Here is a 23718-nt window from a genome sequence, read left to right on the forward strand (position 1 = left end):
CCCACTCAGACAGAGTCGGATTTTCCTTTTGCGATGGAAGATAATGACTGCTAGTGCAACAAACCTAGCAACCCTACACTAAATGCCTACTTAAACAACTCATGTTTTACTCTTCAGTTTACAGTGCTTCACCATTTCTTTCCAAAGGGGCTGTCAAAATAGTCCTGCACTCCTATTCATTTTGCATAACGGTGTTTTTCATTTCCTTGTTTCACTCATTACAGTTGCTTCTGCTTGTCCAAATCTTCCTCCATAATGCTCCAAAAACTACCTGTACACTCTAACACATGTCCCCATTTTTTTTTCTGAATCCTGATTACCTGAGTGGTATCTTTATATTTGCATGAGTGTGTGTTGAAAATCATACTTTCTGAAGACATATATCTTTCTGTTAATTCTTTTGATTTATTTGAGTTGTGGACAGTTCTGCAATTATCAGTTGTCACCTTCAGCTACAGTTCGAATCCAATGAAAGGCCCTACAAAATGTATCGCAAAGTGATTTTTCTTCCACAGAGGAAAAAAGTAAGTCATTCCTAAACTCCAACCATGTCTAAATTATCTGATGTTGGCATGGTTCAGAGACAATCTACAAACAAAAATACAATCACCACTACACCTTCAGTTTCCATAGGTCTGGCCAGAAAGGATTTTTCTCCCAGACCTTATCCCATTTAATCTTGTTTCCTTTGTCTTCATCCTTTCACTTGCTTTGTCATACTTAATTTCTCACGCTCCTCTCTGATTAATTTTCTCAGTCTCCACTTTGGCACTTTGGTTTCCCATTTCAATTATCTTGCATCAGTTAATAACGCTAGGTGCAAGAAAATTCCAAATGAATCAGATTTGGCTTAGGTTTTTGTTTTGTTTTTGGTTTTGTTTTTGGTTTTGGTTTTTTTTTTCTAAATAAAGCTTAGATAGGAATTGCAGTCTGAAGTACAGATGCTAAAACCTGAGTGAATGAAATTTGGCTTCTACATCTGTATTTTGGCATCTAAATAGAAGTGGTTATTCAATGATTTTGAATATCTGCAGCAGAAGTGTTAGGTGTTGCATTTAGATATTCACTCATAAAATGTTTTTAACTGCAAAATTTAAACAATTACGGTGGCTACAATTTTCTGCAAGTGAACAACTAATCTTGCCTAGAAATAAATGCTTCATACCAGTAAAGTTTAAAGCGTCACATTCCAGTCCCAGAAATTATTTTATTCTACCCCTTGAGTGGGTTACAGGAGCAAAGAAGAGAAACAATACATTTCTGAATTATTTATATTCTAGATTAATCTTTCTTTCCTTTATGCCAATGTAATAAAGAATTTTTGAAATCCATTGATTTTTAGAAACTCCAGTGCTGATATTTGAGGTAAAAATGAGGCTGTATCTTCAGTTAAGAATCGGATACTGTTTGAAGAAACCCCCCTGACAATCTGAATCAGATTACTGCCAACATCATAGACATACTCCAGAGCAAGGCCACAGCAGTCTTCTAGGGTGTTGGACCCATCCAAGCCTGATGATGGTAATGGAGCAAAAGCCTAAGAAAGTTGATCCAACCAGGGTGCAGAGAAAGGTGACCAGACTCCAAACCTGCTTGGGAGTTTGGCTCTTTTCCGTATAGATTTAGCTGTTGTTTTCCTTTACCATTGTTTGTTTGTTTTGTTTAAGGATGGAAGGAGAAGTGAAGACCATGACCACTTACCAGGGGCCAGAGGCACCACACAGGCTGACACGGTGACTTACTAGCAGATTAATACAGATGGACACCTACTGACTTGTGGCACCATTCTGCTGCAGAGTGGATCTTATTCCCTCTAAATCTCCACTGTGCTCTTAACACTTCCAACTTCAGTTTGAGAGCATTTGGTCCATAATATTAGCTACTTGCCTTTCTCAGTCCTTGACCCCAGGATGAGAGGAACTTAAGCAGAAATAATGGAGTTCTAATGATTTAGGGGTAAGGTTGCAATAAATGTTCAATTACTTTGCATTTTTAACATTTCTTAAGGACTTCAGCATAGGTACACATGTGCAGCCGTAGCAATCTCAATAATGCCACATTTCTCACATTATGTTTAATTGAGGTGTTTCTTAGCCAAGATAATGACATAAGAGTTCAAAAGGAGCTGCAAGAGCCTAATTAATAATAATCCCCATTCTAAAGAGTATACAGAAATTTGGGAAATTAGTATGAAGGGAACTATTGGTCTTTCTAATCCATCCTTTTTCTTTGGACTGCTATTCATTAGCCATGCCCCAAAGTGTTCTCCACTAACTGCTGTTCAACTCCATGCTGTTTGAATCTTCATCTTTTGTTAGACTTTTCAATATCCTAATTATGTTTTTAAGTGAAAAATCTCTCACTAAACCCCAACCTAAACCTCCTTCTCATTTCTCATTTCAAGTCACAGTGGAAACAAGACAATGGCCATTACAGAGTTCGCCCTTTTTATATGACATTTGTTACATTTAAGTTTTCCTGTCAGCACCATTTTTCAGACTACAGACATTCAAGCTCTGCAAAACAAGCAATGGCTGTAATATAGCCAAAGGCAATAGCAGCAAGAAAACTTCAGTAAGCATCTTTAGCAAGCTTTTACATTTGGAATTTTCTTCAGCTTGATGTAAATTATTTAATTACTAATGACTATATATTTTTTTAGACCAGCTAGAGGAATATGGACAACAAAAACATATCTGGTACCAATGGCTATGTGGGTTTTATAGAGCTATTTGTGAACATAGAGTTTGGGTTCCTAGATCCAATCTCTCTCTCTGAACTAGGGGTCAAGATACGAGTGGGGAAAAAAGTAGGCAAATTGCTTTTTTCCCCATTAAAAGTGATGAAGAACTTCCTTATACAATTTAAATGACATGTCCATGGTGGTATGTGAAAGATTGTCTCCCCACAATGCATTGTAATTTGTAAACATCCTGTCAGCGTGCTTCAGTGAGTTCTGGATTGTCTTATCTCTGCCTCGAGGGGAAAAAGTCAGTTGTCTTTACAGTCCTGTGTTTTAGGATGTTTTAAAGGCTGATCTAGTCTACGAGGAAGAGGCACTCTGGGGCACATTCCTTAATCCAGGCCCCACTGATCTCTGCATCCACAGCGGAGCACATGTTGGAAACTGATGGAAGTCCCTTCTGGGCTCAGCACCTGTGAAAAGTAGGGCATGGGAAGAAGGCTAGTATCTGCTCAGGTCTTCTTATGAAATGGATTTATAACATCCAGCTCAAAAGATTTAGACTATAGAATTGTTCCTGGGCTTCCCCAAAACAGTCAGAGATGAAGCATAGCATTTAAAACTTTTAATGTCTGCAAGCAGGAAAATGAAATACTTCAAAACCCCATGTTGCATTTGAAACAAAAACTGCCTCTCCACAGCCCTACTGGCAAAACGCTAAACCTTTAGTACTTTTGTCTTGCATGCGTGACACCAGATGCAAAGTGTACAGAAGGGATTAATAGGTGGCAGCCTCAAGAACTTTGAAATGTAGTAGGGAAGGGCTAAATTAAATTCCCAAATGCTATGAGATGCCAATTTAATTAGTTTCCTTAGAACATTACAACATGAAATGCTACCGCTAAATCAGTTGCCTATCAGTACTATCAGTATTTGGACAGCTATAACCCACTTGATTTTCAGGACTTAGTAGGTACAGGGGTCTGGCTGACATGGTTCCTACTCTTAATGAAGTGTATATTTTACCATGTGCTGTGAAAAACTCATCTTTCTGCATGTTTACATAGGTGTCTTGTCCATGTAGTCAGTCTGTGTTAGATTTTGTGTACCTACATAGGCCCTTGACTGGGATTTTCGTTATATTGCATTTTTGGATTTTAGAAGCTATGGTTTCTGTAACAGCAGATATAAGATGACAGGTACATTCCCCAGCTGGCATACCTAGATGAAGTTCCATCTCACAGGTCCATGTTAGGACCAGCTTTAATAACTAACAGCATAAAAATCTTAAAATATCATACAAAGGTAGTTGACAAATGTTTGGCCTTCTTCCACAAACTGGTAAATGGAAAGATATGGCTTTCTAAGCAGTCTTTCTTGGATACCTCACCAGTCTGGACATTCCCCAAGCATTTGATCCAAGCTAAAACCATTTGTTCTTTGCTTTGTTCTGATCCCTATGACATAAACGTTTCATAAGCTTCTCACTAGATCCCAGGAGAGAAACTCTGTTTCCCAAAACCAGGATAGGAGCCTTTCTTTAAAGAGCAGCCAACAGACAAATCACATGGGACTTGAGAAGGTGACCTTTCATGCGCTTTTGGCAAATACAGCCTTCCAGCATCCTTTCCTGTTCAGGGCTGAAAGCTATGAGGACAGTTAACTGTCTTAAAAGATATATCTCTGACTTTCTCTCTCTTAACAATACTCAGCTGATAAGATAGCAGGCTGGTGGAACTAAACTAATAGGAAGTTTTAACAGTTGCCCAAGAAAATGCTGTGCAGGGTAAGAAGCCCAGGACAAGAATTCCAGCGAGACTTAAATAATTCTGACTGACTTAAGATGACTTTCTGGGATGAATGGCAACCCTGGTAACTTGCACTTTTTTTTCTTGTGGATTGTTATTAAAAAGAGTAATAGGAAATAAGTTCAGGAGGGTAATAAAATAAGGTGGAAGACAGGATGATGCCAAAGGGTTATGTGCATTTCTGCCAATGTCGCAGTCCGCCAGCAACGAAAAGTGACAAGATGTAATGCTGGTCTATAACTAAGTAGCAGGATAGTACTGCTGGCTTAGGACAGCAAGTTTTGCACTAACACAACAGGTGATACTAGTTATACTTTGTGCAAAATGCAATTGGGAGATGCATGTGATGAACAATATTGTTAATTTATTTGTTGCTTAAGACTTAAAATAAGAAATGTTTTTACTATTTGTTGTCTTTGGAGAATGGAATTACAAGTGTTCACATGCAACACATTTTTTTTGAAAAATGCCCAAATGGATAGGCACAATATGTCCTCAGTGTTCAAACATACTCAGATCTTCACCTGAAGTGCCTCTCTGCCTTCTTGAAAGTCAGTTGAGAGAACTAAAAATGCATTCTTATTTTGGGACACAAATGGCTGAACTCAACAGTCATTTTCAAAAGTGATCTTTACATTCCTCTTTGATACCACAAAAACAACCAAACTGCCAGTGGGGCCCCAGAAAAAAATTCATGTCGCCTCGGTTTGTCATGGGCATGAAATGACCTACAGCCCAAAGTGACCTGTGGAGGTGATGGGAGAAGGCAGAAGTGGGATGGCTGCCCTGTATGACAGGATGGCTGTGGTTTTCTCACACAACTCAGGTACAATTATCCCTGCCACGCTGGGTCACAAGAAACAGGCATGCTGTCCCACGTCAGCTCAGGTGCTGGGCCATGGCCAAAAAGGCATGCACAGTCCTGGGCTACAGCCGAGCACTGGAGCCTGCTCCTGAAGCCCACACACCAGATGCAGCTGGTGGAAATAAGGGCCAGATGTGTGAGCTGGATGCATAAAATGCTTGAGCTGACATGTCTGCCAAGGTCCCACCCCCATTAATCCACACTATGTAAATCCCTCAGTAAATCCACCCCAACAGTGGCAGCCCAAGCCTGCTTCCATCAGCGTTGATCGCCCCTGAGCTCGGATGCCCCGGTGGCATGGGCAAGCCTTTGGCTGCCGACCACACTGCACACCTGTGTCATCCACCCTGCGTGTAAAACAGGAGCAGCTCCCAGGGAGGGGAAGGGGAAGAGCACAGTCCATCATGTCCTTAGACCACGGGAGCTGTCTCTGTATACAGCCCTGGTTGAATTTGTTCTGTACTTGTGGCCGTAGCTGGCTCGCTCTGGTCAAGCAGTTAGAGGACCCATCCGTGGTCTTGGAAAACAGGGCTTGCCTGTACGTCTCTTGAGGACAGTGTGGAGTTGCATGTCTTTAAGCAAAAAAACATGAGCATAACTTCTGCCCATCTACATATCTTGATATTCATCCTAAACAAAAATAATATTCTAACAGTAGTCTGAGTGTTAGCTTAGGAACCAGCAAATCCTGTATTTTAATCCTACGATTTTATTAAATTGTTATGCGACTCTGCTACACTCCATTCATAAAATACAGAAAATATTTTTTTTATTTTCCTAACTAATAAAATCACAAGGAGTATTTTCTAAAGTTTATAAATTGGTTTGAGCATATTATGTACTAGTGATTAAGCACTTAAACATTTATGCTTCTCTTGGAAGTCAGTTTTGCTGCCAACTCAGATGAAGGATTAGGCTGTAATGATACTGTATTGTCTGTATTTAGATTATGACCAGTCAAATAATAGTGTCTATTTGGAATTTTTATACATTTTATCATTTTTAAGTATTAAAATACACAGGTTAGAAAATGGTCTTTATTTTGAGGTCTTCACTATCTCTGTTGTCATAGTTGCCTCTTGTTATTATTTATGTAGCAATAGCTATACTGTCACATAAAATCACACATATAGAATGCACAATATAGATTTTTCTTTCTGCTACTGTGTATTATATTCTCTTCAATATAACAAACCATCTCTTCCTCAGATGACTCTCAAGAGAATGTGAACTCTGTGTTGTGATCTGAAGGGTTTGCATTATACATTTGCCTGGAGCTTTCATTATTAATAGACCCTCCTTGAGCACCTCTTAGCTAACTGACATTCATTTGAGACCACCGGATTCCTCAACTTCCCTGACCTTGCAGCATTAACTCAAGATTCGTAGTCTCAAGTAGAATGGATAAATCATATAAAACATTTTTATTATGAGGTCTCAAAAGTTGCTAAGTTGACAGCAAAAGACACAATAAAATTATACTGAAAAATGTTTCTCCAGAACAATATGCTTTTATTCCCCAGTTTATGATATTTTCATATTATTTCAGTTAAAGCAAAACAATAATTTATTCACTTCTAGCATGGTGCTAGTACTTTAAAGTAAAAATAAATATTAACTTAATTATGTTGTGTTTGTAGTCAAATTTGCCTAGAAAGTTTTTCAAAAATTATTTTCATGAGTATTTGAACAGTCAAACTAAGATAATGAGGTTTTTACAGTAGCATTAGTCTTCCTCAGCTATAATATGTCAGTCAGTACAACTGTAATATGAAACCCTGGTAGGGATAGGTATTGGATTTGTTTTATGTCAAGGTTTCCTTCAGATTTTTCTGTAGACTCCCTGCTGAATGGTTTTTCTTTTTAATGTGTCCTGAACCTCTCCTATGTTTTGATTCACTTATGCTAAGCACTTTGTTCCTTTGTTTCCAGCACTTGTAGAACCAGAACCCAAGAGGAGAGGACACTCGCAGAAAAATCCCAGCCCCACTGCAGACACCACCAAAACCCCCTTGGTTTTTGGGGGTCCACAACGTGACCCTCAGCAAAGTGCAGCAGGCAGCTGGCGGTAACTGGAAATTTGCCCTTCGGTGTTCTTTCCGGTACTGAAGTTGATGTTTGTACCACAAAATGTGCTACTAAGGAGGCATTTCTTGAACCCTCGGAAGATACGCACGTATCTGTAGCACACGGTACGTATCAGAGTCCCCAGGGTTCATTCCTCCTAGCATAGCTGAATTGCCAAGTGTCTAAGACTAATCCCCTTGCCTTGATGAGCATTTTGTCCCTCACAGGGTTTCTACTAATTCAGGAGAGCATAAAGTCCCACTCAGAGCCCCAGGAAAACTTCACCAGTGAAAGCTCAACACGTGCGTGGTAAATCAGAACAACTAATTAACAGCATAGATGTCTCTGCCATAAAGTTAAGAGGAGATCTGCAGAAATAGGAGGGAAGAACAAGGCTTTAGGCAAACATAGTACTCTGTCTAGGTGGACATATTGTTTCACAGGAGCTCTTTTTAAAAGCTGTGCTAGCAGAAGACGCATAAACTTTAGGCCATGTCCCATCTGCTAGTCCTGAAATCCTCGCAGCTGTGTCATATTACCCTCTCCCGGCTATGTATTTCTGTTTGAGGGATGTGATGTAGCATGTTTTCAGAAATACAAGGCCATCATTCTATTTTCAATACACCGTTTTTAAATAGATTAGACAAAGGGTACTGTGTTTAGGCTTATATTTATCAAGGCACTGTAAAAAGAGAGATGATAAACTATGCACGAGGATATTGTGTATATAGGCTCTCTGAATTTTCCTTTGAAAGCAAATCACCACCCCAAATGCAAATAAGAAGGTTGCATCTGATGTGCCACCTTAGGAACCTAATTTAAGTGATTTGAATATATGCCTGGAAGTATCTTTTTCCACTGACTACAGAAAAAGTCCAGGGTAATTGCCTGGGATAAATTATTTACTATAGTTAGGTTCCTGAACTTAGACAGTATGACTGATGACTGTCTCTATTGCCCATCTCTCGTAGCCTACTAAAGGTGGGCAACCAGCAGATGGGGATGCAAAGACACAAGCAAACACATCTGTTTGCAGAGTGAAGAAATTAAGCTAAAATATTTACAAAGGGACATGTCCCTATTTTTAATAAACAAAACTTTTGAAAATATTTTTAAGATTTTCCCTACTGGGAACAATTTCTTCACACTCCCTAGAGAAGGACATTGCTTCTGGAAACAGTGCCTATTTCGATTTACTTAAGACATGAAAAAGGCTTGGGATTAACCCAAGACAGGATGACACCTCAGAAAGTTTCATGTGTTGTCAAATGTCTAGAAACCCTTCAACGGGCACACCAGCTCACAGAGAGTTAGGGTAAAATCAAAGCAACACAGAAATACTGAGCAAGAACAATACCAGCTCCTTCCCAGAAGTGTTTGTGGCAAATGACATGTCTGTGGTGGCCCCTCTCCCACCGAGGGTGAGACACCATGGGTTGCAGCTGCCACAGAGGTTCAGGCTAAGGAGTGAGGGCACAGAGCAAACATGAGGCAGAAGCACCATTCACAGTCCTGTGCACAAGAAAAACTGGGAAATGTCACAGTTCCTGCAAACAGCAGGCCACGGGACAGACCTGAGGGTATTGATTGGGATGGGATAGAAAGGGCTTTGCTCTGTTCTTGTTCCAGTGGAGAATAAACTACCAAGCCTGTTCCCCTGACTTTGGAGCAAAGCCAATGGTTTATCCCATGGGGAATAAATTATATGCATAAAATATGAGGCATCGAGTAATGTAATTAGCTCAATTTAGATGCACTATTGACATGACACTAGTGCTTATTACTAATGAATATACTGCTAGTGAATCATTAATAATGGGAGTATCTCGCTACCGTGCTTATGAATGCTTTATTGTGGAAAGGTGGAAAGTTCATTTAAGCTGCTGGATTTTGTGGGCCAGTTGTTTGCTTCAGTTTTGACCTTTTTGATCAGCTATTCTGAATTAGGTTTGTGAACAAAAGGAAAGAATATGAGTTGAGCTTTGAAGGAAATTGGGTGTCAAGGGTAATGGTCATTTCTTGAATAGCTTCACCACATTTTGCTTGCACCAGACTTCAGTTAAGTGCCAGGGAAGGTGGACAGAGGGCACAGAAATCTAGAAATAACTGTGAGTAAGAAACAAATCAGCAGAGAGCAGACCTAGCAGAGATAGATATGCTGGAAGAAGGGGATTTAAAGAGCCAGAGGAGAAGGAGACATTTTCAGAAGGGATTTGCAAAGGTACAAAGACAGCTGTGGAGGTGTGGAAGTGTGAAATGAAATGCCTGCAGGGGTCTGCCTCGCTGCATGGGCCATATCCTGACCTTCCCTAAAGGCCTCATCCTGAAAACCGGATCTACTACAGGGACTATGAGCAGGGACACTCCGCTGCATGACAGAGGGTCATCCTGTCCTTACAGGGATGGGATGGAAGAGACCAGGACTAGTTCATTAAATTTCAGTTGTGGCTTCTGGTGCCAGAGGATTAATAACAATCCCTGGCCTGGAAAACAGGTGGCTTTGGGCAGCTCTGTTTTTTAAGGCAGAGCTCAGGGAGGTTTGGAAGCCTTTGCAGTGGCGGCTGGTGCTGGGCAGACAAAATAACTCTGGCTTTCCTCAGGAGGGCATCAGCACCACCAGCAAATCCCATCCGTTGTAGCCTGATGTTTCACTGCTCACCAGAGACCAGGTGGATTCGGTGAGTGCTCCATGTTTGAGGTCTCTCTCAAGACTTGCTGCTACATCCCAGGGTAGCTGCTGCTTAGTGAAATAAATTGGGGGCTCCAGGTGCATCAAAACTGCATGGATAACAAGCTTTGTATTGGAAACACTAGCTGGAGCCTCACCAAACCCAAAATATTTCCCAACCTGTTTGGAATCTGAGCAGTTGGATGCAGAGATGTGGTGTCTTGTGACAAGCTGGCTCAGCTTCTGGTTTTGAAGCAATTCCACCGATGAGATTTTGCAAGCCCAGAATCACTCTTGTTATGCCTTTGCTAATTGACTGAAGCTTTTCTAATACCAACATTTTCCCATGAAAACAAAAACTTCTTTTTGAAAAATGTCTGCCTTGTGGGAAATAAATTTTTCAATTAAAAAAGAAAAGTATAGTTTATCTAAATTTTGGGGTATTCAAAGTTATTTTGCATTTTCAAAATGGCCCCAAAATCTATCCTGTATTTCCCAGTTCCATGCTCCTAGGTACTTCCATAACACTTAAGACAAAGTTTCCTGTGAATAGGTCACATGGAGGATGTCAGATGAATAGAAATTGTATAAATACCATCTTAAAAAGAACAGTTGTCTCCAACAGCTACTTAATTAATGGAAAATCTCCCTTTGATGGGGATGCCCCAGGCACAAAATGAATAGCTCTGAGCAAGATGACTTATAGAAGCTTTTGTTTTACATAGCCTCACATCTTTTGTTAAATTTCCAGCTGAAAAGCAAACAACTCCATCATGAAAGCAAAATTTACTCTTATGTTTCAGTTTGTGCGTTGTTATTTTCCCTGAGATTCACCAATTGAAAACCAAATCACGTTTATTTGGGGGTAAACATTTTACGAGTGTACAGTCACATTTTGTTCTGCATTTCTAAGGATGGGTCTGGTTTGTGTGAGCAGGGTTGTATCTCCGCTGCAAACTCACCACCCAAAAGGACAAAGTGATCAGGATGTTTCACGACCTTGACCTTCACCTCCAAACTCGCTTTATTAGTCTCCAGAACAAAACCCAAAACAAATGTACTCAGACTTGATTGGCCTTTTCAGCTCACACCCCGAGCCCTGCACAGACCGTTTTCCATCAGTTTTCCTCCTCTTTCTTAGTCCAGATTAGTCATGTGAGCCACAGAAATTGGCTAACCCTTGATGTACCGGATTGCATCAAACAATTTTGACAAAGGTGTCGGGTTTTAAAACACAGTGGAGCAAAAATCACACAATATTTATGATTTGTGAACTGAAACAATTCCTCTTGTAGAGATCGTTTGCTTATGAGTAAAACAACTTGTAGAAAGATCATGCTCTGAAAAAAAATGGAACCACGTGAACATGTGGTGCCTTGTTTTTCACAGATCACGTATTAGTCTAGCACAGCTATATAAATTTGAAAAGGAAAATAAATAGACTTCGGGAAGCAAACATTACTTGTAAGCAGGGTGACTTCTGTGTGTGCTCTCCTGCGTTCTCTGTCTTGCTTGAATTACAATATCTTAGAGCTGGCTGCAAGTGATTCCCAGTTCAAAAGGCAGCTACAGAGGGTACAATAATTCTCCTGGAAGACAGACTTTCAGTTTTTTTTCTGGCGTGCTGTACATCAGGCAGAGCGTTACAATCTGGACTGCAGCTGATAAAAATGGAAGTCTTCCCCTCCGTATAAAACATATGAGTATTTGCTAGCACTTCCTATGATTTTCCCCAGAAGACTATTCCTGTGTGAACTCACGATAAAAGGTCCCAAATCTCCAATCAGATATGGGGGTTTGGAGCCTGAAACCCAACAAGGCTCTGCACAAACTGCAGCCCTGTATCCACCCCGCCATGGCTCAGATTTCAGGATCAATGCTCTAATTATCCCGAACTTGAAAAGTATGCTAAAAAAATGTTTTTTGCCAAGTAGAGGAGAAGGAAATGGAAAAGCCATTTCCAGTGTGAACAGACATGTCTATGCCATAAAGACAATTGGGGTTAGTTTCAACAGAGTTGTCAACTGTCACTGTCAACCCTGGGAGTGTTTAATCATTGCGGTAGTGATATATCCTTCAGTATGGGAGGTGCTATTAAGGTGTTGTATTTCCTTCTAAAAGCTTCTAACAATCTCCTTAGAACGACTGCCCTGGTATTATACAGTCAGTAGTTAGGAGCAAGCACAGTATTTACCATCCCATATTGAGATTCTCAGTGCGCATTTTGTGCCACTTGGGTCATGGAAAGTTTTGACACATAGGGAGAGCTGTGCGTCCCCATTTTCGCCCTTGTTTTTCTTCCAGACGTCTTGCCTTCCTAGTCTCAGTTCTTGTTTCTCCAAGTTCTGCTCCTCAAATGCCAAATATTTCCACTCCATGCACATAGATGAGCTTTACAGCACGTGCACAGTAAATCCAATACTTCTGTGTCACATTAGACCTACCGCACATGTGCACATACTATGTGTACGGTAAATATGAAGAGGTTCTGATGCTTATTTAAAACAGTATGCTCCTGCACGCAGCACTTCACAGCCCATGCATATGTATTTCTTCATGGTCCTTTCTTGACTGCAGTATGCCTTCCTCCTTCTCCCACCCTGCTGTCCACAGGGGGACAATTTTCAATAAAGCTGTTTCCATTACGGACCCCCATGGAGGACGGTGTGTTGTCTGCTGAGCTCCTGTGACAGCCCGGCTGCAAACACGGTATGGCAGGGCTGTAGGCTATTTTGAGCTTTTATAAAAACTTGAGTGTCTGAATATGAGCTTCAGAAAAATCTGGGCCCAACAGCACATCCTGAAGTATTTGAAAATCTGGATCGCAGCGTGTGTTCTGCCATCTGCTCAGCCATATGCTTTGAACAGAAAATTAAATAACAATATTGGAAACAAATATTGCTTCTAGTAAAGAGCTACAAACAATGATTATGGGGCTGGAGCATCTTTCCTATGGGGAAAGGCTGGGGTACTTGAGTCTTTTTAGTCTGGAGAAAAGAAGACTGAGGGGGGATCTTATCAATACTTATAAATACTTAAAGGGAAGGTGCCAGGTAGATGGGAACAGTCTTTTTTCAGTGGTGCCCAGTGATAGAACAAGAGGTAACAGCCACAAACTTGAACATGGAATGTTCCGTGTAAACATGAGGAGGGAATTTACTTTGTGGGTGGCAGAGCACTGGAACAGGCTGCCCGGAGAGGTGATGGAGTCTAGGCCCGCCTGGACACCTGGATGCCGTCCTGTGCAACCTGCTGTAGGTGATCCTGCTCTGTCAGTGGGGTTGGACTCGATGATCTCCAGAGGTCACTTCCAACCCTTACTATTCTGCGATTCTCTGAATGAAGATTGATTTCAGCTCTTCAGTAGCACCAGCTGAGCGGGCAGCTGGCAGGGCCAGGGTCTCCCTCCTGGGGAAGGCGACTCCCCTCTGCTCCCACCCCTCTCTGCTGCATCTGCTCAGAGCTGGGAGAGCCCGGCAGGGGCTGCAGGCCCTCCTGCCAGGCCCTGGTCAGGGGATGCTGCATAACCAGAGGTCCTCTGCTGCACCCCAACCTGCCACAGCAAGCGCCTGTAGCGTGGCATCGGCAGCTTCGTAGAAAAGCATACGGTAGCACTTGACTCATCTTTGCAGACCTGCTTATCTCTGGCGATTAGTCTGTAATGCCTCAAAAAAACTATATATTTAAATAATTTGTATGTATATTACTTACTCTGTTCAGTAACTATGTAGAGGATCTGAGAAATATCCAGCAAACTGACAAGTGCAACAAACCTTAAATTTCAGTTTAATAGATTTGGAAAAGACTTGAGATTTCAAAAGAAAAGAAGAAAGTCTTTTCAAAAGAAAAGACTTGGAGATTTCAGAGCTGTGCTCACCACACTACTTTTCAGTACAAGGCACATAAAGGTTCACACTTCTGCATAAAATTCTTTGGGCTTTGTAATCACGTGCTGAAAGGTGGCCCAGGCTAGTGACAGCATAGTTTTGCTGCAGCCATAAATAGTCCTATATGGCTTCCTATAGGAGACAGTTTACTACTCACAACATCTGGACAAATCACAGACATGCACAGTTTTCAGTCAGCGTCTGAATATCTCACATACTACAGAAACCAGTGTCTGTATTAAGGACACTGTAAATTGTAAATTAGTACTTAAAGAGAAAGACTTCTCCCCCTCCCATATTTTTGGGGGGTCTTTTGTAACTAGTTACTGTGGTGGTAATAATATAAAATTCTGTGTATGTATGTGAATATATTAATGCATTTTGAGGGACAGCTGGAATTATTCAGTAGCTTTCTCGTTTAGATTTGCATTGGTGAATATTCTTAATTTCTGTGCATGTGAAAGGTGAATATTAAGGTAAGCCAAGTGTCTTGGAGTTTTATATTTGAGAACTTTTATGTATTTCTTTGTAACTTCAAAAAGCTAGAAAGTTTTACAAACCTTCCATTGTCCCCTCCCCCCCCAAGATTGGCCAACTTCTTGTGTTGTTCATTTCTCATGGTAACTCACTTCCAGTGAAGAAGATGGATTTCTAACTCAGAGGAAACCTATGACGTGGTTTTGTGATAGAATAACTTTCTTCCAATCTTCAGAAAAACACGGGTGAGCTCATGCAAATTGGTGAACTCTACTTCTGCAATGGCTGTTTAATAATGTAATGGCTCTTCAGCTCTTTTTTCCTGTGGTATAGCTTAGCTCCACTGAAAGCACACTTTTCAGTCAAATGAAGCTGACATACAGCCCAATTTATTTTTATTTCATTTACTTTTATTTTAATTTATTTAATAGTCCCTCTGATCTTCTTTCTCCCTCTCTTCTTTTAATCACTCGTCAGCAACCGAAAACTGGGATAACATTTTTGTTTAAGCTAAACTCTCAACCCCATCATGTTCAAATTTGTTTGAATTTGTTGAAAATGAGCTCGTACAGGCCAGCAAACATGGCTGCCCTGCAGAAGTGCCTGAAATCACCCATGATAATTGTTTTCATATTATCTCTACTGTAACTCTACAGTGATATATTTACTGCCTGTTCTGGCAGAGATACAGCAGAGCTATGTGGGCAAGTACATGGCAGACATTCCTGTGTTTGTAATTATGGTTCCTTGCACATACCAGATGAACTGAAGCATGGCACGAGTGCCTGTGTGTTTCTTCAGTCTAAATCCGTACACTTGCTCTAAGCTTTCACGAGTCTGGCAGAGGAATCTCTCGTATTCAGCCATCCCTCTTCAGCGTATAGGATTTTTTATTAAATTACAAGAGTGATGAAATGTTGAGACCATCTTCTGCACATCTGATACAAATCAGGAGGCTAAATTTTTACTCATATAAGCAGTTCACTTAATTTCAATGAAATAGTTTTTATGGGCATAGTGGATAAATATTAGCAAAAATTCAGACTTGAGTGTTTTGTCACATTTGTTATGAATGAATGTGACATAGCTGCAAAACTGGGAAGTGAACCTAGTGAAACTGTTAAGTACCACAAAGGTTACTACCAGGGAAATCCTGCTTCCAATGGAATTAATGGGAAACCTGATGTATAGGACAAGCATCAGAAATATGGTGTATAACCACAAGAATTCTCAGGCATATGCTCTTAGTTAAACAGTTTAGAAATTTTACTTCTTACATAAAATCTAATATTAAGAATATTTGTGTTAGTTTAGAACTCAAATAATTTGAAGAGCTCTTCATTTCAACAGATCACCTTTCACATGGTGGGGTTTCTTATTTGTGGTAGAAGACTAAAATTTGTTTCCACTGAAGAACATAATTGTATTCTACGTGAAGTACTGCAGGTGAATTGGGAGTATGTGATATTTTTTTCTAATTAAATCCAGGCTTTTGCCTCATTACATCTGAGTAAAGGCTTCAAAACTTGGGTCTGACAGGTTTTGTGTGTGTGATAATTTTATTGTGGCAAATAAATTAGATTCAGTCTTATGAAGCTACATTCATTGCAAGATAAGAAAACAGGACCAAGCCAAGACAACTTCATCTTTACAACAGCTGGAAACTCCTTGTGAAACTTAGTAGTCTTGGGAATATTTTGAAATAACCTCTGGGTGCCTGTGGAAGTTGGAATGTTGGGTGAGTTGCTCCCAGATCTTCCAGGTATATCCCTTGTCTTCAGCTGAGGCTTCTGCAGAAAAGCCCTGGGGCTTGGGTTTAGGAAAAACATATGACAGTAATATATGCTGCAGCCTATAGGGAAAAAAAAAGTCTGCTATGCTTGTTATATATCCATGCATTCTGAAAAGTATTTGAGTTCTCCTCTCAATAACCAGCCAATAAATATTTACAATTATTTTAACTTCCCTGTAGTCTAAACAAATTTACTCATTGAAGACAACTGAGCAATAAAAACAAACATACCCAACCATGTAAACCAAATGCAAAAATCTGCCAGTCATTTGTGAAAATGGTTTTGATTTGACTATAGCTAAATTGGTGGGGGTATTATTTTCCCTCAGTACGAATGATGTGGCTTTACATAAGGGGTTTAATAAAACAGGTGAAATGCAAAAAAATGTGTCAGGTATGTTATTTTCACCTAATGATATTGAGAGGAAAAATCAAATATACTCGGTACTGTCTCTTGTGAGAGAAGAGCCAGAGCTACGGTGGTAAACGCTCAGTGATAAATGCTCAGTAACTTGCACAAATAGTAATATAAATTGTACACTAATATTCAATTTTTCCTATGGTACCCACGCAGCTCTCTGAGCCTGAGCACACTATGACCATACTATGGAGGTTTCCAGTGATCTTGCTTCTGTAAAGCACAAATTTTATCAGCAGTAGAAAATACATCTCCCACAGGAATCTCTCCAGGAATGAACGCCTGGGTTTTTTCTTACAGCTTTGTTAGTAATTTTAACTGTGTGTGAATTGCAATATATTTCTCTGACTCATGGCAGAGAGACAATTTTGTTATTGCAACAGGTTCATTAAGTGGTATCTCATTAGTTGTTACTGGACCAAAAGTAGCAGTTGCTGAGGTACATAATGACATGAAAAGTGCTGGGCAATTTAGGCTCCTGACTGGTTTGTTCACCAAGAAAGTGGTCATTTTTATCACAAGGCTGATACGTTTCTTAAAAACAAATATCACATCTCAAATTTAAATCAAAACTTCATTTTGGGTAACATCAATTCAAAATGTTGCGATTCAAACAAAACATATTGTCGCCGGTTTGATGAAAAAAAAATTACCATTTAAACATAATAAGATTCAATATTTCCTGGCAAATAATTTTCATTTCAGTAAAACACCATACCCTATGGAGCAAATATTTTGGCCAAAATCTTTGAATTTATTACATTTCCCATAAAATGAAATGCCAATTTGGGCTTATTCGGTGCCTATTAACTGCATGTCTAAAACCTTGTGGCTAGCTTTCATTCTATTTTTCCTGCACAGTACATTAGTCAAAGTAGAACAATATTTAATTAAATACATTAACAAACATAGTGGGACAAGCCTGCACAAATATGCAACAAGATTCACTGACTTCCAGGGAGTTTATAAGGATTTACACTATTAATAACAGACACCTTGAACACGTCCAGGGATGGGGCCTCAACAACCTCTCTGGGCAACCTGTTCCAGTGTCTTACCACCCTTAAATTGAAAAATTCCTTCCTAATGTTTAATCTAAACCTGCCCTCTTCCAGTTTAAAGCCATTTCCCCTCATCCTATCGCTACATGCCCTAGTAAAAAGTCCTTCCCCAGCTCTCCTGCAGGCCCCCTTTAGGTACTGGAAGGCCGCAATAAGATCTCCCTGGAGTTTTCTCTTCTCCAGGCTGAACTTTCAGCCTCTCCTCATAGGAGAGGTGCTCTAGCCCTCGGATCATCCTCATGGCTCTCCTCTGGACACACTCCAGCAGGTCCATGTCCTTCTTATTTTGGGGACTCCAGAGCTGGACACAGTACTCCAGGTGGGGTCTCACAAGAGTGGAGTAGAGGGGCAGAATCGCCTCCTTTGACCTGCTGACCACACTTCTTTTGATGCAGCCCAGGATACAATTGGCCTTCTGGGCTGCAATCGCACATTGCTGGCTCATGTTGAGCTTCTCATCCATCAGCACACCCAGGTCCTTCTCCTCAGGGCTGCTCTCCAGCCATTCCCTGCCAAGCCTGTATTTGTGCTGGGATTGCCTCGACCCAGATGTAAGACTTTGCACTTGGCCTTGTTGAACTGCATGGTGTTGGCTTGGGCCCATCTCTCCAGCCTGTCCAGGTCCCTCTGGATGGCATCCCTCCTCTCCAGCATGTTTACCTCGCCAAACAGCTTGGTATCATTGGCAAAATTACTGAGGGTGCACTCGACCCCACTGTCCTTGTCGGCGACAAAGATTTTGAACAGTACAGGTCCCAGTACCGGCCCCTGAGGAACACCACTTGTCACTGCTCTCCACTTGGACATAGAGCTGTTGACCGCAACTCTTTGAGTACGACCGTCCAGCCAGTTCTTTATCCACTGAGTGGTCTATTTGTCGAATCCATGTCTCTTCAATTTAGAGACCAGGATACCATGTGGGACAGTGTCAAACGCTTTGCACAAGTCCAGGTAGATGACATCAGATGGTCTTCCCTCATCCACTGCTGCTGTCCTTTCTTTCCAGAGTAGCATGTCTCCCAGGGATGGAGGGGGAAACACCAGTGCTCAGGATTTGCTCCCATTCTGCCACCTTGATCCAAATTAAAATAACAGCTGAGGGAATAGATCCTTTTTAGGCAAGAATGGATTTAGCTGCAATTATGTTTACCATGTTTTTAAGATGATTTACGTACGTTTTTCTGCTACAAAAACATACATCCGAAAATGTGTAAAATACCACAGCCTGTGAGACAAGCAAAGTCTTTCTTCTTCAATGGCATCAATGACTTCCAGCCAAGTTAATGCCCGGTTGCATATGTCTCCAGTAAATCTTAACCTTCTTCAACACCTCCGCATGATTTGCTGTCTCTAGGTATACTGACACCTTTTTTCATGTGAGAACTTTATGGCTTGATAGCCATAAAGGGACAGCTGGCTCAGTGAAGTGGTTACTACTTACTCTCACCTCCTAGTTAGTAGGAATTTAAATATATAAAAATGCATGTGCAATTTTCACTTGTAACCTGATCTACGGGAAACGTTCCTTTATGTATAAGCTTATTACTGTGGGGATACGTGTCTTATATCAGCAGTGGTTTTGTAAGTCCCTTTGTAATAATATAGCTATTAGCAATGGGCTCAGTTTGAACACCCCTGCACTCTGACAGAGCCTGGATCCAGCCCTCAATCTGAGCCAACGGGCCAGGCCTATTTCCAGCTTCGACTGCCTCTGTCCATGCCTTACAGAAAAATCAAAGGCATAGGTAGGTAATATTTAGAAAAAATACCTAAATTACCTGTGCTGAAAGTACCTTTGTGGCTGCTTTTATAAAAAAGAAAAAGATCAAGGCATCAAAAAAGTTCTCTTAATTTCTCCCTCTTCCTTTCTCAGTGTTGTGCTGATGATGTTTTATTTTGGAGGTGATGCATTAAGAGTCCCATTTGCGTGGGGCTGGGTTTCCCTGTGATTTCCCATCTGCAGGAGCAGCAGACTGTCTCATGCTTTGCAGACCAGGCAGACCTGCAAGGACAGTGACTAATTACCTTCATTTATCATGCTTCCAGGCACTCTTTCAGGTAATCTGATTGAAATCTCCTACATGTCAGTGGCTCAGGAGTCACCAGTTCGCAAGACCAACACAGAAAAGTTTTGGTATCCATTACTGCCTTGGCTGCTAAGGCACTTAATTACTATAACACAGAGGGAATAAATTGCACGTGTCAATCGCTAATACAACTGAAGTCTTCAGTATTGCCGTTAGAAATCCTTAATTCAATAATTTTAGCTTTGTGGTTCCTGTTCCCTCATCTCACTGGGATGGGAAAGAATAGACAGTACAGGAGAACTGCTGTTTCCAGGTGGCTGGGAAAGAAAGGACAAGAGAGCAAGCAGGAGCATCACTGACCCAGGAAACCTGTTGCTGTTGAACTGCTTTCCTTTAGCTTCCCAGCAGCATTAAGGCACCCTGTGTGTGGCTTTTTCCACAGGGGAAGTGGTGGGGACCAGACACCACCTCTTGCCAATGAGCTGCTGCCGGAGCTTTTCCTTCTCTTAAGCCACTGAAGAGAGGTCCTGGCCATAAGGAAGGTGGTTAAAATTTACTCCTGTGGGGAGGACAGGCACATGCACAGGATGGGGTCAGCGGCTGGAGTGTGTCCACCATGGCTTCCTTGGCATGAGAAAGCCTTTTCACTGTCATTACTTTCTGGCTGGCTGAAGCCTGGAGAATCTTTTAGGAAAAAAAGAGTTGGAGGTAATGAAATGGAATAGCTAGAAGCAGCAGCTGTCATGTTCCTCAGAAGTCAGAAAGCCTATCACCACTCCCAGCACCTGCAAGGAGATCCCATAGTATGATAACAAAAAGCTGTATTTGCTCAATGGTTTCTATGATAAAAATTCCTACAGCTGGACTGCCCTGAAGTTTTTTTTTTGATGTTTCTTAAAAATTACCTTTTCCTGCCAAATTAGTGGTACCTCTTCTCAAAGTTTGTCACTTGCCAGCATGTTTTTTTTTCAGTTCCAGATGTGAAATATACTCCTCTTTACTTTTACACTTTATTAAATTCTTCCCAATTCATGAGATGTGCCTTAAGTTCTGTAATATGAAATCCCCAATTATTTCACCAAAATTTTAAGCCTCATGCTCCTCCCTTGGTAAAAGTCACAATGCTGTACTCAAACTCTGGGACTCATTATCAGTTTTTTTCCCCTAATTGAAATGTTTCCTTGCAATTCCAAGCCCTTAAAAAATGTATTTGTTCACTTCGTGGGAGACTAGATTCAGTGGTGCAGAAAGCACGTTCCCTTCCTCTGTTCCTAGCTTTTTGTTACCTTTTTCAAAATTCACACAAGGCAAGAGTTACTCTTTCGTTAAGGAGAATTGTATTTTAATGTGCTCGTTCTCTATACCATTACTTTGAATTTTTCGCCTTGAAATCACATGATTTGAGCACAAAAATCTTATGCGTGGAAAGATGTCAACTTTCAGGCATGAAAATGAAACAGTAAAAAATATTTATTTTTCCAATTGCAATATTCCACAAGAGAAAAAAAAACTCCATAAAATTAATTATTGTTTAGACAGAGATTTTATTTTCCTATTTGGTACATTCTTGGAATGGAAAATGTTGAACTGGCCCATTGACTTAAGATCTGAAATTTCCTTTATTTAATATTCTAGAGCTCTGCTAAATATATTTTCTGCCAGATCAGTAGCAGTGTAAGTCTATGGTTCTGCTAGTCAGAACCTGTATGGTATTGTGTTACCTCAATGGTATATTTTGAATCCCACACACATCCATTACCATACAATGGACAAGCACTTTCCTTTTGGCTATGCTTTCTTAGATATTTCCTTACACTTGACTGACATCCTAAAATACTTATTCTGGTTGTTAAATACATATTTATAATTTAATAATACATTCCAAGAATGATCACTTAAAGCATCAGGTACTTGGAAAGTTTGCAGAGCAAAGCCAGTGCATATTTGTACACATTTCATGTCCGTTTGCCAACATATACTGCATTTTCCTTGACCCATTCCTTGCTTTTACAGCTTAAAGCAGAGCTTTCCTGAAATAACTGTTTCTTTTTACAGTCACCTCATATTTCGGCATGCAATCACTTGGACTACAGATATCGGCTTTGTATTATTTGAGTTCTGCACCTGCAATCAGAACCTGAGTCCAGTCAAGCATCAGAGCTCATGACTGTCTCCCAAACTCTTTGGAACTCACACCACGCTGATTTTCCATTCACTGAGTGGGTAGGAAGAGTTTCTGTCAATGCTGTTCTACATTCCCTAGCAATTATTCTAATGCAATACAATTTATATGAAAGCTCTGTAGTTCCTAGGCTTTCACATAGGAAAGAAAAATTGCAACATTATTCACACTAGTGATGTGCTTCTGAATGGTGACAGGAATATAACATCAACAGAAGGCAACGAAAAACTTCCCTTCCTGGGCAGAGGGAGGAAGAAAGTCCATAATTATTTTTACAATTAATTTAGAAAGATATTTTACTATGATCTGACCTGCTTTCTCTTTGATACAGATGAAACTCCTAAAGAAACCCTGAAGTGAGATTATCAGTGACAAGGAAAAAAATAAAATCAATGTGCAATACAAGACTGTAGTAAAAGTCTTTTCCAAACCTGTATTTTACCTAACTTAATTAACTTTTTTGAATGTCACTGGAATGTCTACAGTCACCAGACTGTACATTCATAATACTTTTCAGTAAGGAACAGACGTTAAAAGGCTTTTTGTGTGATTTTATGGACTAGTTAAAGTTTCACTGATTTTGGAAGGCACTTACATCCTGCTACTCCCCTGCCAAACCAGAAACTGTCCCATACAATTGCATGACATCTCATGGACAGTATTATGCCAGATGTTCAGTGAGACAGGAGGGCTTTTGCCTATCCGGCTACACAGGAAGGTTCAGCTCTGAAGGGGAAAGGAGAGATGCCTCTTTTGGCCACTTAATCATTCTTGCACATGAAAAAGGTTGGTTGAAATTTCTCAGAGCTGTTCCAGCTGTTAGGAAGAGTTTTAAGAAAGATGGATTAGTGGATATAACCAAGGAAGTAACTGATCCAAACTGTACTTTAAACCTGAGGTAGGTCTACAACTCATCAAAGCAAGTGTATGTTTACAGGTGGTAACACCTTAAAACTGAATCACTTCTTCTGCATGTAGACGTGACTCTTAAAGTGAATACATTTGGCCTGATTCCAAAGTCCTAGTAGGCAAAAAGGGAAAGCAAACTCATGGTTTTCACGTAAGAAAATGCCTGTAATCATGCTACTCAGGGTTTGGGTGGAGGTGATGGGGGCAGGGTTGGGGTTTTATTTTTATTTTTGTAACGGAGGCCCAGGGTAATTCTCCTGAAGGATGCTCAACAGGAAGAAGTGTGTCCGTTCCCACTGGGCTGAGCCAGGCGGGCGCCGCATTTTGTTTTCCTGGCGAGAAGTGGTGATGGCTCACCACATCTGCTGCCCCAGGAGGAGTAAGAGACGCAGGTTGTGCTGTGGGGAGGCGGGAGGCAGCATATGCTCAGGACAGGGATGCAGCCCGGGAATCCCTCCCAGGGACTGCCGACTGCCTGGCTCTGGCCGGCAGCAAGGTCAAAGATCCTGGAGACACAGACCATCACTGACGGTTTGATTTAAATTCAGCCGTCTGGGTGACTTCTTAGGCAATTAGCTGTGCCTCGTGAGTAATCCACAGATATATCCCTATAACCCAGGGGCTGAGATTAAAAACTATAAAATGATTTCTTCAGGCTGGAAAATAAAAGACTGAAGCCATGTGAATATCTGCAGGGATTGTATTTCAGGGCACAGGTTATGTCAATAATGATTAATGTGCTACCTTTAGGTATCACAAGAAAATTTTCCACTGTAGAGAAGAATTAGCAAGGTTAATTTTTAGTGCTGGTAAATTATCAAGAAAAAAATAAATCAGCAAATACCTGTAAACACTTCTAGTCTGCAGGTGAGAT

This window comes from Vanellus vanellus (assembly GCF_965231255.1).
Source record: "Vanellus vanellus genome assembly, chromosome: 2".
In the NCBI taxonomy this organism is placed as follows: Eukaryota; Metazoa; Chordata; class Aves; order Charadriiformes; family Charadriidae; genus Vanellus; species Vanellus vanellus.